This window comes from Lepisma saccharinum, chromosome 19 (assembly GCF_977018435.1).
Source record: "Lepisma saccharinum chromosome 19, izLepSacc3.1, whole genome shotgun sequence".
In the NCBI taxonomy this organism is placed as follows: Eukaryota; Metazoa; Arthropoda; class Insecta; order Zygentoma; family Lepismatidae; genus Lepisma; species Lepisma saccharinum.
Window position 1 is genome coordinate 9,649,368 of NC_139247.1, and position 14,457 is coordinate 9,663,824.

General features: G+C 36.9%; 1 long non-coding RNA gene across 1 annotated transcript in view; it reads left to right on the forward strand.

Annotated features, from left to right (window-relative positions):
- LOC146003070 (uncharacterized) overlaps positions 1 to 14,457 on the forward strand; it is a 159,603-nt gene that overhangs the window by 123,984 nt on the left and 21,162 nt on the right. The window contains exon 3 of the long non-coding RNA XR_014443776.1: positions 9,907 to 10,055. This is a non-coding gene — a long non-coding RNA (uncharacterized LOC146003070). The remainder of the gene's footprint in view (positions 1 to 9,906; positions 10,056 to 14,457) is intronic.

Sequence of the window (14,457 nt, forward strand, 5' to 3'; positions counted from 1 at the left end):
CGTTGACAATTGATTGATCTTATTCTTACAACAATTAACTTTCTTATTTCATATTACACTTTGAGATCAGTTGCAACAACAATTTAAAGAGTCTATAAACACGAAGTGAACATTCATAAGTGCATGCATTAACGTCGGATATTACATGTAGACAATTACGTCCCTTCAAACAGTTTATCATTAAATCTGGTACGCATTAAAATTCATTGATATGACAAGTACACATTAAAATTACATACGAATTGTTCTCTGCCTTGAAATTTTAATATTAGATGCTCGGCTAATAAGTAAGGTAAATATTGAGGGAATGCAGGAGAAAATGTCAACTATATTTTTCGCCAAAATCCTTTTTTGAGATTATTCAAGTCATACATTAATTAATTCTTCGTACTTAACTTGTGGGGATTTTTTCGATTCACTTAATCACTTCTTGTTAGTATTTTATAAACTAACGTATGACCGCGAAGGTACATTTATGCCCGACGTAACTTTCTTTATAAGTTCTCGCCGAAAATTCCAGAATGGCTTAACACAGCACACAAGAAAATAGGCGATAGCATAATTAGGTTACTTCCAAATATCACAAGGGAGGCGTTAGTTCACAATAGCCATAGCCAAACTGAACAATTACGTAAAATCAAGGAAACAAAATATTCAGGTCAATCTTTTCACTGTATCGGAACGTAATATTTTTCCATCTTCATTTTTACAGTTCATTTGTGTATTCCTGTCAAATTGACTAATTTTAGTAATCAGAATTTAACTTATTTAGAACCAGATTTACAGTTTCAAATGGACACAGGCTTAATGGTGCCTCGAGCCATTGTAAATCCGGAGTCATTTCTAATTTGGATTACTAACCCAAATTCTTGCAAAATTAAAATTAGGAAAGGGGCACGCTTAGGTACCACAGAGGCATGGCGAAATCCAGTACCAGCTTCGCGTCATATTGCAGATGACGAAGGACCTAACATTATGGTGACCAAGGAGACTGGCACCATGACAAAAACAGTGCACGACATTACTAAATTTGACATTAATCCAGCATTAGAACCCGATCAGAAGTTGCAACTTACACAATTATTAGAGAGGTATGTAGATGTGTTTTCTTGGTCTGAGCAGGACATTGGTTGTGCCACTAATTATACGCATCGTATAAAGTTAAAGGACGATTCTGAATTTCACGTCCCAGCCTACCCTATACCTGTACACCTGCGTTCGGAAATTAATCAGCAAATTGACAACTTGCTAGAAGCAGGGGTCATCAGTCCTACAACATCACCCTACAATTCCCCAGTTTTTCTTGTTAAGAAGAAATCAGAAGCTTATCGCATGATGCAGGATTTTCGATTACTTAATGCCAGGTATGTTTTCGACGCAGTTTCAGTAGGAAACATTTCAGAAATATTGCATAATATGGCCGGTAAGAGCTACTACTGTAGTGCCGACCTAAAACAAGGATTCTTTCAGATTCCATTAGAGGAAGAATCGAAAAAATACACTGCCTTTACTATACCAGCCAGGGGACAATTTGCTTTGAATTTTACACCTATGGGACATGTGACATCTCCTGCGATGATGACCCGATGTGTCCAGCTCGCTACAGCGGGTATGAATGATAATAATTTTGCTTCTTATATTGATGACATGTTTGTATTTGCTAACACATTTAAGGATATGTTGGTGAATTTAGAAAAAATGTTCCAATGTTTACGATCTGCCGGATTGAAATTAGCTGTACCTAAATGTTCATTTGGATACTACGAGTCAATTGCCTTAGGCCACAATGTGGGCAGATATGGGTATCGTATCAGCGATAGAATACTGTCATCCATTAAGAATTATAAAATTCCTACCACCACAAAAAAGGTTAAAATGTTTTTAGGTCTTTGCAGCTACATGAGGAAGTACGTCAAAAAATTTTCTGACATTGCATCACCATTACAAGGTTTAATTCGTAAAGGTAAGAAATTTACATGGGGTCCTGAACAACAATCAGCATTTGAGAAATTAAAAGAAGCACTAATTACTGCACCTGTTTTGTTACCTTACGATCCAGCGAAGAACACCAAGGTTTTTACCGATGCTTCATCTCATGCTGTCAGTGGCGTATTGATGCAGCCCAATGCAGAGGGAGAGTACTTGCCATGTGCGTACTGTAGTAGAACTTTGACGGATACTGAAAAAAGAATGAGTGTCATTGAACAAGAACTAACAGCAATTTTATATGCTCTCAAATGATTTAGATTTTTTCTTGTGGGACGCCATTTCGATTTACATACGGACAATAAAGCAATTACGTATATTAGGACATCCCGTAATTTAAGCTCAAAGCTTCTTCGATGGAGTAACCTTTTGGAGGATTTTTCATTCACTCCTATACGTCAAAACTACGGAGAACATCGCCGATCCCCTCAGCAGAGAATGTGGAGAAAATATAGAGGATGGCAACATTGAAGAGGACATTCCCGAACCCAGGACACTTACATTATTTGATGCAACAACAGATATCGCGGAACATCAGAGACAGGATTCATTTTTTGGCCCAATTATTAAGATTTTGGAGGACCCAGACAGGGACGATGGAACACTACCTTTATCCATCCAGAGGCAGGTTTATCATCATGTGTTGGAAGATGGATTATTATATAGACAGGAGAAATTAGGAGCCACTACCAGGAAATTGTTATGCATTCCAATGACGTTACGTGATTCTGTGATTGAGACACTCCACGCTTCACCCATAGGAGGTTCTCATCTTGGATTTACCAAGTGTTACAATGTTGCATTATCACGAATTTATTTTCCAAATATGAAATTGTTTATACAAAGGAAAATTAGGGAATGTATTACATGCCAGCAGAATAAACGCCGTTAAGGTCCACCAGTAGGAGAACTGTGTACTTTTCCCGCACATAAGCCATTCCAGCGGATTTGCCTAGACTTTTCAGGTCCATATCCTCCTTCATCCAATCTTCGTCACCGATATATAATTGCCGCAACAGATTTTGGGACGCGGTATTTAATAGCCAAACCAGTTGCGGATTGTACGGCCAGTACAGCAGCTGAATTTGTGTATGAGGAAATAGTGTTACGCTTTGGGACGCCACATGATATTTATACTGATCGTGGATCAGCATTAAAATCTAAGCTTTTTCAGGAACTTGGCAATAAATTGGGAATAACCATCAAGTTTTCGCTAGTAGGCTTACATAATTCGATAGGGCTTTCCGAACGTAACCACGGCGTATTACAGAGTATAATGAAGTGTTATGTTAATTCGAAACACACTGATTGGGTCCAATATTTACAACCAAGTGTGTTCAGTTATAACACTACAAGGAATCAGAATTTGCGGTATAGCCCATTCTTTTTAGTACATGGATTCCAACCTACTTTGCCCTGGGAGCTTGCATTACACACACCAAGCTGTGAAAATGTGGAGAATGATCTACGGTTCCGAGTATTGGAAAAAGCAAGAACCAATGCTACGGATAACTTGGCGAAGTGACATGTTGAAGTAAAGAAATATTATGATCGGAAGAGGAAACAGATCAAATTTCAACCAGGTGATAAAATATTAATTTTTGACAGCACCCAGAAAAACGGTGCTTTTAGGGTATTTATAAAGGTCCAGCCACAGTTATCCGAGAAGAGAATCCTAACACATACCTGGTGGAATTCCAGAACAAGCGCGGAAAGACAATAGTGGACTCTATTGCCGTCCAGAGACTCAAAAAATATTATGCGCCAGATGACGGTGAAGGCGAAGAGAACCTGGCAGGTCAAGATGAAGATGAAGGTCATCAGGAGGACAACGCGGACTCACGCATGGATAATGGTCACTAAAAATGAAAATTCACATAAGTAACAGGTATAACATTTTTAATTTCACTCGCGTGACATAATAAAAATTTACAATAAAATGGCACTAAAAATATTAAAGGTTAAATGAAAGCAAACTTATTGAGTACTAATGTGCCTTGGGCACAAAAGTTTTTTTTGCAGTATTTAAAAATACTAGCTCAGCGAGTACATCACTAGAATTTTATAGTTACTCTTCAGAAGAAGGTATATAATTATATTAGCAAAGTTTATTTTAAGCGCCAGTAATGAGTATATTTATTTTTATGAATATGTAGACGTCGACGTCAAGATTTTATTGCGCCCCAATAACAAGTATTTTCCTTCGGATATTGGATCATGACCAATAATCCTGGAAATCCATTCTGCCATCGCAGAATGATTATTGTTAAACCACAACGGTTTTAGTTTCAAGCTTTGCCACAATAATATGCTAAGCATATTTTAGAATGAGTTAAGAGAATTAAGGATTTTTCAAGTTTTAGTGATGTTAGTATTTTAATGCTTTTAAAGATCGCATAAATAATAATTATTATATTATTTCAGGTAGTCAGGAGTAAATCAGTCTCAATTTTTTCCATGACCTTGTACCTCAGTACGGTTCGATTAATTTTAAGTATTTAAAAATAAAGATAACATTTGAAATTAAATAAGATAAGTTTGCAGTAAAATTTAAAATAACATAAGTTAAACAGTGCTAAAAATTTAGAGAATAAATAAATTATATCAAAAATAAATTAAGCAGATAAATTGAGCCTAGTATCAGAAATAATTAAGTTGAGTTAAAATACCTACTAATTTAATCTAGGCAGGCTTAAAGTACGTGTTAGTTTTGAAGAACTGTTTGTTTTATTGCCTAAGCAACATGAAAATCATTGCGATTTTAGTTATTTTAAACGGATTTCTTCCATACGTAAAAGCTTCGAAGTTTATTTATCTGTTCAATTAGTCTTTGACTATCCTTATAATGTTATTACAAGTTTATTATTAACAACATTTACTATTAGTATTTTTATAATTTTCGTAATTTGTTACTGTCAATGTCAAAGCAAGAAATCTATTACTTTTGACCATGAGTGTACCAACAAATTAGCGTTAAGTCAACTTAATAATGATTCCCCATCCATAGACCAGCTTTACGATGACATTGCATCAATGGTTGAAGTTTTACCATTGAAAACGAGTCACCCGCCAATTACCCCACCCCTTGCTCCGTCCGTTATTATTCAATCCAGTACACAAGAAGAAGTTCAAGATTCATTCCGAAATATTTTAGTCACCAAAGACGACGTTTTAGATTTACCGAAGAATATTGTATCTGTTAAAGATAGAGTTCAGAAGTTTGTCGTAAGCAAGGGTCCAAGTTTTGGTCAAAACAGCCGCAAAATTGAAAGTGAATTGACTATTTCACCCTGTGTCCAGCCAATTGTAAAAGTTAAAGATTTATTTGTAAATAAGTCAACAGCAAAAGTCGAGAAAATTCCAACTGTACCAAGTGTCACTCAGAAACCAGAAAGTAAGCCAAATTCTCAGGTTTCCGAACCTGTTTTGTCTTTCACTGATCATATTTTTTACGATTATACGTTTGCCTAGAATTTTTATGATATTCATTGCGTTTTAAATTTTAAGTTTTTAGGTTTGATTGTACTTTATACAAGGGTTTATTAGTTTTATTTTGCTAGCACCTCCCCAAGTTTTGTTATTGTATGATCACGGAAGTAATAAACCACGGCAAATTGCTTCGGCCTATCATTTATTAGGAGGCCATTAGAGGTTTGCCAAAGCAACCTCTTAAGACACTAATAGCTTGCTTTGCGCAACTCAAATTTTATATATATTTTTTTTAGGGTTCACAACATAATATTTTTTTTAAATTTAAGCAGAATTCAGAACATGCTTGCAACACTTACTTTTGTTTATTAATTCTACATTTTGTAATTTTGAAGTGAAATCTATTACTGACAATAAATTATTTCAGTTTATGAGAACACGTAATGGTATCAGGCTCAGGTCAATTTATTGTCATTCAGAATTTGAAAAATAATTTGAACACCCACAGATCAATTCAGATTAACGAGGGGCAATCTATATTTTTTAACTATCAGGAATTTTCTCAGATTATTGTCGATCAACAAATTTTACATACCAGAATTTTAGCTTTTGAACAGGTAAAAATGAAGGAAGTTGAATTACCACTTAAAATTCCCAAGAATTTATCTGATTTCACTATTCCCCAATGGACTCCGCTTCAACTTGGTTTAAACCAACTTAATCAATCTATTAGTAAGGGCATTTCATTTCAGGAATTAGTTTTAAACCATTTGTCCATGTCTATATTATTTTTTATTATTTGGAATTTATTACTAACTACAGCACTTGCGTATTATTTTTATAAGCACCATCAACTTGCAAGACAGGTTCATTCAGAGCAGCACAGTAATAATTAATAAGTTAAGGCAACACATCAATCATGGACATTAATATTTTAATTACGGTTGTATATTTTATTTAAATTTTCCTTATTTATTTTCAAAGAGTTATGGCAATTATTTATTCAATTTATTTTAATCTTATTTTATCTTGATGAGGCAATTTAATTTAATTTAATTTAATTTAAGAAAAGGCAATGGAATGAGTTTGGTCTTGTGTGTTTACCAGAATTAAATAAACCTATCCCACGCAGTTTCCTTTCATTCTTATAATTTTCCTTTTATTTTAACCTAACCTGTCTATACGGAACGACGTGGACGAGCAATGCCTACACCATTCATGGCATTATTTATGAAGGACCTCCGCAGGAGCTACCATGCAGAAAGACTCATCACCATACTACAAGGAAGCATGCAGACACTTTCTACTATAAGAGGACTACATTTTTACCAGGAAGGCTGTATTCCACCAGGAATTTTCCAGTTTAGTGGATTACAGACTATCAACGACACCTAGGGAAGAAATCACATTAAAATTTCCCTCCACACTGTTTCCAGTTGGGACAACTTCTCCCCATGTCCCAAGTTCTACGGGTAATTTATTACACATTTTACATTGCCCCAAACTAAGTCAAGCAGACAAGCGATACAAAGAAGAAAAGAAGCAGAGAAACATATTTCCCACAAGCAGCAGTCTTGGTCACAACAATAGATACGAAATTGTTGTTCAAATTGTGTTACAGTGTTTTCCCACACATACACATGCAAGCTCATACCATGTGTACTTATGTGGATATTTACCTTGCATTATGGGAAAGAATACTTTTCCATAGCCCTTCTTCACATGTTCAGTTCAGTACCATGCATGCTAGCCAGTTCTTTACATGCATTATAGTTTACATCATACTACAAGGAGGCGACAAGCGCCAGTTGTGTCAATAAACCAGCGCTAGCAACAATTAGTGTATATTTTTTTTAAGGAGATATTTTCGCCACGGATAACCAACCGTACATGCAAGCAATAACAATCATAACTACAGCACTTTCGAACATTTCAAGAAGTATGCTTTAGTGCCAATGTTTTATGCAAATGTTTCTTCCAAGCAGTTATTTTCGTTTCACCAACATGGAACATAGTAAGCAACACATTTTGACACCGGACAATGTTCTGATATTTACAATCAGAGTAGACAGTTGGTAGATACTTGCAAGATTTTTTCTCTTTTTGTGCAGTTAAGCAGCAGTATTTACAAGGCTATATAAATACAAAGCTATATATACATTACACTGTACATAATACCATAGGCAAGGAAATTGAACGTTATATTTAGGTTTTTTTTGCCTGCGACAGTTTTCAGTGTAATTAATTATGTGCATCGAATATTTTATAATCATACATCGGAATACGCAAGATAGCCAGTGACAGTTCATATATTTGAAGAAGCTTATTTGGCTTGCAACGAAGGGAAGATTTGATATAAACAGTGTATACCAATATTTTCCTTTCGTTTGGTCATAAGTGAAGTTTCTATACATTTAGCAAAACATATTACATTTTGGTGTACCCAGGGTTTTTACATGCAGAAACAATGAGATGTGTATATTGTGATAATGTTACAGCTACGTATTACGTCCATTTCTTCATATATGTTTTACATACCTATTTACGATTTCACTCACATATGTGACAATCCACGTTTTGTGTACTTACTTATAAACCTTTTTTTAGTTTTACAAGTTATTTGAAGGGTCCACATCAGGCTCCAATATACACAAACATTGTGAACTACGGTTTTCCTTACGAAAACATTTCAGCCATTTGCTTGGCGATGGACCACAGACTAATGACCGTGCGCTCATGACTCTTACGAATGAGCTATTCTACATCAACGGACTTACGCACACACATTTTTGTTACATCACGAGTTATATCACTTAATGACATAAATTTTTGTAATTACTAGTTATATAATCATACATAATATTGTTTTTATATCATATCGACGTGCGTACTTGTTTTTATTGATTGTAATGTTTTAGGGAATGGAATTTTTTTGGGTTAGGAAATCAAAAGAAAGCTATGTTTTGTTGATTTTTATATTTTGTATGTTTGTTTTTCTAAGAAAATACATGGAATTGGCGAACCTGGGTCATGTCAAGCTTTGCGATTTGACTTTTAAATTTTCAACTTGGAAAATTTTGTCCACGGCGGCAGAACGTATCAATCCCTAAGATTATATGTTTATTTTATTAAGTCTCTCTGAATGCTTCACGTTGACCAGGGCATTCACTTGTTTTTTCTCAGTTGTCTCAGCCTCTGAGGCATGTAATCAATGCACACTGTTGCGCTATGCAAACCTCCTGAGCATTCAGGAAAACAGGTAATTTCTTCTGGTTATAGAGTCAGCGGTTAGCATGGTGGCAATTAAAAAACACGATTCGGCATAAAGGAAGAGCTCGATGGCCTAGGGATATAGAGGTGAGACAAGCTGAGAGGGGACTGACTTTGGGATTGGAGTTGAGAAGGGAGAAGTGGTTAGGAGGGCATTAGGTCAGAAGTGAGACGACGCTCTGGTCGACAAGTTGAGAAGCCAACAGAGGACTTCGTATATTCTATTCAGCCTAATTCTTCAGATAGACAGGTAATTATCCTAACACCCAGCCATGATTCAGGTTCAACGGTTAACAAAACCCAACGAGTGACCATTGTCTTTTCTGCAGTTTAGTTCCTCAGTGTGATTTTGTACCTTTCGCATTGCCAAGCGTTAACTCGTCATGCCAATGACGAGTGCTCTCATCAGAGGATGAATGATGAGTAATTTACATCACCCAGCAATTAATTGCACAAACACTGGTTCAGATCCCCTCATTCTTTAGAATGACACGAATGTAACGGATGACGTAAAGCGGGGACCAAAATGACAGATTCACGTCATGACCGTTACAGGAGTTGGTCTCTATATTAGTTTTAATGTGCGAATTATTTAATATTTGGACGAAGGTTTACACTTTATTGCAAGAACTCTTACCATTATTTTGTTTTCATTAAGGGTTTTGCCACCCATTTGTATATGAGGAATAATTGTACTAATGTACCTATGTGTAATTTTCAAATAAAATTTAATACAACATTACAACCTGTGTTCGAATGGAATTGTCGGACACATTATATTTGCATTTGTTAGTCCGCCGATTATCTAACAAATAAAACAGTCATCAAGCCCGTACTTCCTCCAAAATAATATCAATATATTCACTGAATGCTGTAAACGATGGAAACTGTCTATAAAACCTTCTTAAACCCACTATATAAAAATTTATTTGAAACAAAACGTTCCTGAAGGTGATTAAGCACAACACCGAGGCCTTGGTATCCTTATAAAGTCAAAACTCGCTTTTGAAAATTCCATCTAAGCTATCACAAGAAGGCAATATGTATGTTAAGCATACTTTCAGTTTCACAGAAATCAATAACCCAAGTGCACTTTGCATTTACTTCAAATCATTCGTCACAATTTTTTCGCTCGCAACAGAATCCAGATGCTCTAATCTATTTGTTTGAATTGGTTTTAGATATATTCGATAAATAATGTTTATGATTTTTTCTCTTCAGATCACCAAATGCATGGAAGTACTTAAATATGTATGCACGTATTGTCAAAAAGATATTGAGCAGTTTTTTGAGTTTAAACGCAAAGGCTACATCTACCGCTGCAGGAGTCAAGAGCAATTGTAAGAAAAGCTCCACTACAAGCCCAGCAGGTGAGTCCTCAGTTGTGGATTTATACTTGACATAGATGGTACTTTATTTTGAAAGTCACTCTGTAATAATCAAAGCACAAACTAAGCGTTTTCCAGTTTAACAGTAAATCTCATTGTAAGAGCATCTATGAAGGTAGTAGAGCAGTGGCACGGGTTCACAAACCGAAAATGGGGCTCGGTGGGGCTCGCAGTGTTGCCAACTCCTACTCGAAAAAATCACCAAGGTTTTTGTTTTTGGGTATAACCTAACCTCAAGCAAGAAGCTGGCAACACTGCTTGAGGCTTGTTCTGCAGTGTTGCCAACTGTTTACTCGAAAAAGTCACCAAGGTTTTTGTTTTTGGGTCTAATGTAACCTCAAGCAAGGAGCTGGCAACACTGCTTGAGGCTTGTTCTGCTCGGGCGAGGCGTAGCCTTTTACAGTGTATGTTAACCTCACCAGTGTTGCCAACTCGTCGTAGCTTTTCACGGTGTATAATTTTTTAGCTTTTTTTGTGTGTGAGTGTACGTGTTCGGGCGAGGCGTAGCTTTTTACAGTGTATGTTAACCTCACCACTGTTTCCAACTCGTCGTAGTCTTTCACGGTGTATGTTAACCTCACCAGCGTTGCCAACTCGGGCGGGGGCGTAGCCTTTTATGGTGTATGTTAACCTCACCACTGTTTCCAACTCGTCGTAGCCTTTCACGGTGTATGTTAACCTCACCAGCGTTGCCAACTCGGGCGAGGCGTAGCTTTTTACGGTGTATGTTAACCTCACCAGTGTTGCCAACTCACCCCACGAAAATTTCACCAACTGATATTTTGAAGCCTTTCACGGTGTATGTTAACCTCACCACTGTTTCTAACTCGTCGTAGCCTTTCACGGTGTATGTTAACCTCACCAGCGTTGCCAACCTCTTACTCGAAAAAATCACCAAGGTTTTTGGTCTAACTTAACCTAAAGCAAGAAGCTGACAACCTTGCTTGAGGCTTGCCTTGCAGCGTTGCCAACATCTTACTCGAAAAGTCACCAAGGTTTTTATTTGGTCTAACCTAGCCTAAAGCAAGGAGCTGGCAACTTTGCTTGAGGTCTTACAGTGCATAAAGCAATTTGCCAACCTACTGGTATTTTTGCCATAGCTTTTTTACAAAAAAAAAGAGAGAGGGAAGAGTTAAACAACCGGCAGTGTTGCCAACACCTACCTACAGCTTTTTTTTTCTTACTTGGCAAGGGCTACCTTGCTTGAGGCTAAGCCAATTTATATACTGACGTAACATACATACGCTGGGCAATAGAACCGGCAACAAACACACACAGCCGTAAAAGAGAGAGATGGATGGATGGCAACACAGTATGTGCGTGCGTGTGTGTGTATAATATGTAGCATTATTAACTAGAGTGTGTTGGCAACCCACCTGCAACTAAAAAAAGATAGAGATACCAATATTGCTGTAAGATGAAGAGAGAGACTAAGCTGGCAACAGTGGTGAGCGAATACGCATTATTTCCAAGTCCCGGGCGCCAATGTTTATATATATTGTGATTTTTGTAAACCCCTCTCGGGGGAACAATGTGCTACACATGCGCGCGCGTGTTTTTTATTATTTTTGTATTGTGATGCAAACAAACAAATAATAATTGTTGTTTTTTAGGATGCCTGGCCCCTATAACCTCGCCAGGGTGCGTGGGTGCTCAACACCAGTTCTAACGGTCATGGCTATCAAAAGCCCAATGCCTCTGTAGAGTTTTGTGAGTTATTATTTTTTTAATTTGTGCATCGAACTAATTTATATTGGATTTTGATTGTAGTGTGCAGTGTTAATTTGATCAGAGGTGCCTTATCGGCTGGATTGTTGTTATTCTGCAGCACCGTCGAGGTGAAATCCAAATTGTACATGTGCTTGTCGAAATGTTTTTGTATGCGTGGAAGGGTGTGCTTGGACCAGTGGGGAAATTTATTTTTTGCACCGAGGTCTGTCGCGGAAGTCTTCGTGCTTGAATTGTGCGAGGGGGTTGTTGTCGAAGATTCGTCCAATAGGAGTTGGCAACACTGACTAGTTGCTTCACAAATTTTTTGTTTTTTAAATATATGATATTTCACAGGCGAGGCTAACCTACAAGTTACAAGTTGATGGCGTAATCTTCTATAAGATGATAATTATGCAATAAGATGAAGAAGACGCTAACTGGCAATAGCGGTGTTAATGTTTCTAGCTCTCTACCCTCTCTCACTGGGTTTTTTTTTTCTATGGTGCAGTGGTATTTAAGAATTTGATATTTGCACAAGTGGTTTTTGAAACTGTAGGTTTGATTTTTTTTATTTCTAGTTTGATATGAGATACATACAATTTTATTTTTTTGAAGTACAGTTAATATTACCTAGTTTGGGTTAAGCTGTAACATACAACTAGCGATCGACACGACCACCTGACACACAGACAGAGAGAGTGTGAGCAAATTCAAAGTGTGATCTATTGTGAACTAAACTAACCTCACTCACCTACCCACATATAGTTTTACAGGTAACTCAAAAAGCAGAAAGTAGTATATAGCATGACAGGTCGATCTATTGTAAACTAAACTAACCTCACTCGCCCACCCACATATAGCCTTACAGGTGACTCAAAGGCAGAAAGGCAGCTATATCACTTGTAAGGGCCAACACACAAGATCTATTGCAAACTAAATTAACCTACGACATAAGCCATGGACACATCTTCCAGATAGGGTATAAGCAACTCACTTCTTGCAATTGTATAACGGGGAAAATTAACCTACAGCTGGCAACACTGTTTGAGTTGCTTTCGACGAGCCAAACTCAAATAGGCTCTACAGCTAGAAGCTTGAAACATATATTTTTGCAGAGTATGCCAACTTATCTTATGTAAAAATATTACCTAGTACAGTTAAGCTGTGACATACAACTAACGATCGACACGACTACCTGACACACATATGGAGAGAGTGAGACAGCTTATATGCAATATATTCCTACACATGTACTGGGTTTAAAAGGTAATTTGCAACAACTATTTCACTCACTCCCTATCAAAATCTTCTAACCACATGTTTTTGATACTTGCTGCCAGAACATGGTGGTTTTAGACTGTAAATTCAACCCGATTATTCTATTTGTGTATGATGCCTGCATTTGGAATATTTAATTTTTGGCATACGGTGTTTTGCGTGCTCTAGTAACCTTGCGCTCGATTCACGGAAGCTATGACGTGTATTTCCTGTTTCGCGAACATGCGAGAATTTTTCACAATAGATAACATATTGCAAGAGCGAGTTGTTTGTGTATATAAATCTAGTTTTGGAAATGGACATGAATATATTGTCAAAAATTATTGCATAACTTAAAAATATTGATATTTATTGCACTAGCAAAAGTAAATGTGGAATGCCCGGCCCCTCAGCTGTTAGGTTAAACAACATAAATATTTTATTACTGATAGCAAGCATTGTCATATGGACAAAACAGATCTAGTAATGAGCTGTCTTGCAAGTCTCTCGAGTGAAGGAATATGATGCCACTATAAACTGTAAACAAGATATGCAGTCCCTCGCATGAGATGCACGAGACTTATGAACCTCGACCTATAGAGTTGTACAATGGATGTTTTTTTTTTTGTTAAGCATAGCGGTGTGTTTTCGCATATTTCAATGTCATCGAGCGTGCATGTAAAGAAGGGGAGAGAAAAAAAAGAGGAGGAGGGGTTATAACGGATAATTCATATTTTGTTTTCAATATTTTAGCTAGTTACGATTCACCTGCTATCTAGAAGGACACTGGACGATGGCTAAAAGCGAGGGAAGGAGAGAAATGTTATTTTTTTTATTTTTGTGATTGTGTGTGATGGAATAGTTTTAGATAATAATAATAGGCTAATAGAATTGTAGAAAACGGCTGTATCGTGATGCGAGGCTGAAAGCAATTTCGAAAGCAGTCTCGGGCATTTTCGTGTTCAGCCAACAAGGAAAATGCACATGGAGGGCGCAATGGTATTGTCCATGGATGGTTTTTCTGAATAAACATACATATCAGTTTTTGCAGTCTCCAGATGGGACCGGAGCTTTTGTTTTTGTTGGACAAGGGGGTTCAGATAAATGCATGGACATCAAAATAAAAGAAAAAAATTTAATCCACTGCTCACATGTATTGAGTCTTCTAATAACACACCTCGCGGGGGGCGTACCTACATGTATGCAAAATATAGTTAATGTCTTATTTCTCGAACCTGTGGTCTGTAGATTTGCTTTTGTTGGCAACAGAAACAGAAAAAATGGCACCATGTTATTGTATACTAATATGGGTGTACTGTAATCATAACAATTTTCTAATTAAAAATCTATGTCGAAAAGCAATGTTGGGTGACTTGTCTGTGTTGGGTCTTATTAACAACTTCACAGCTGTACCTGC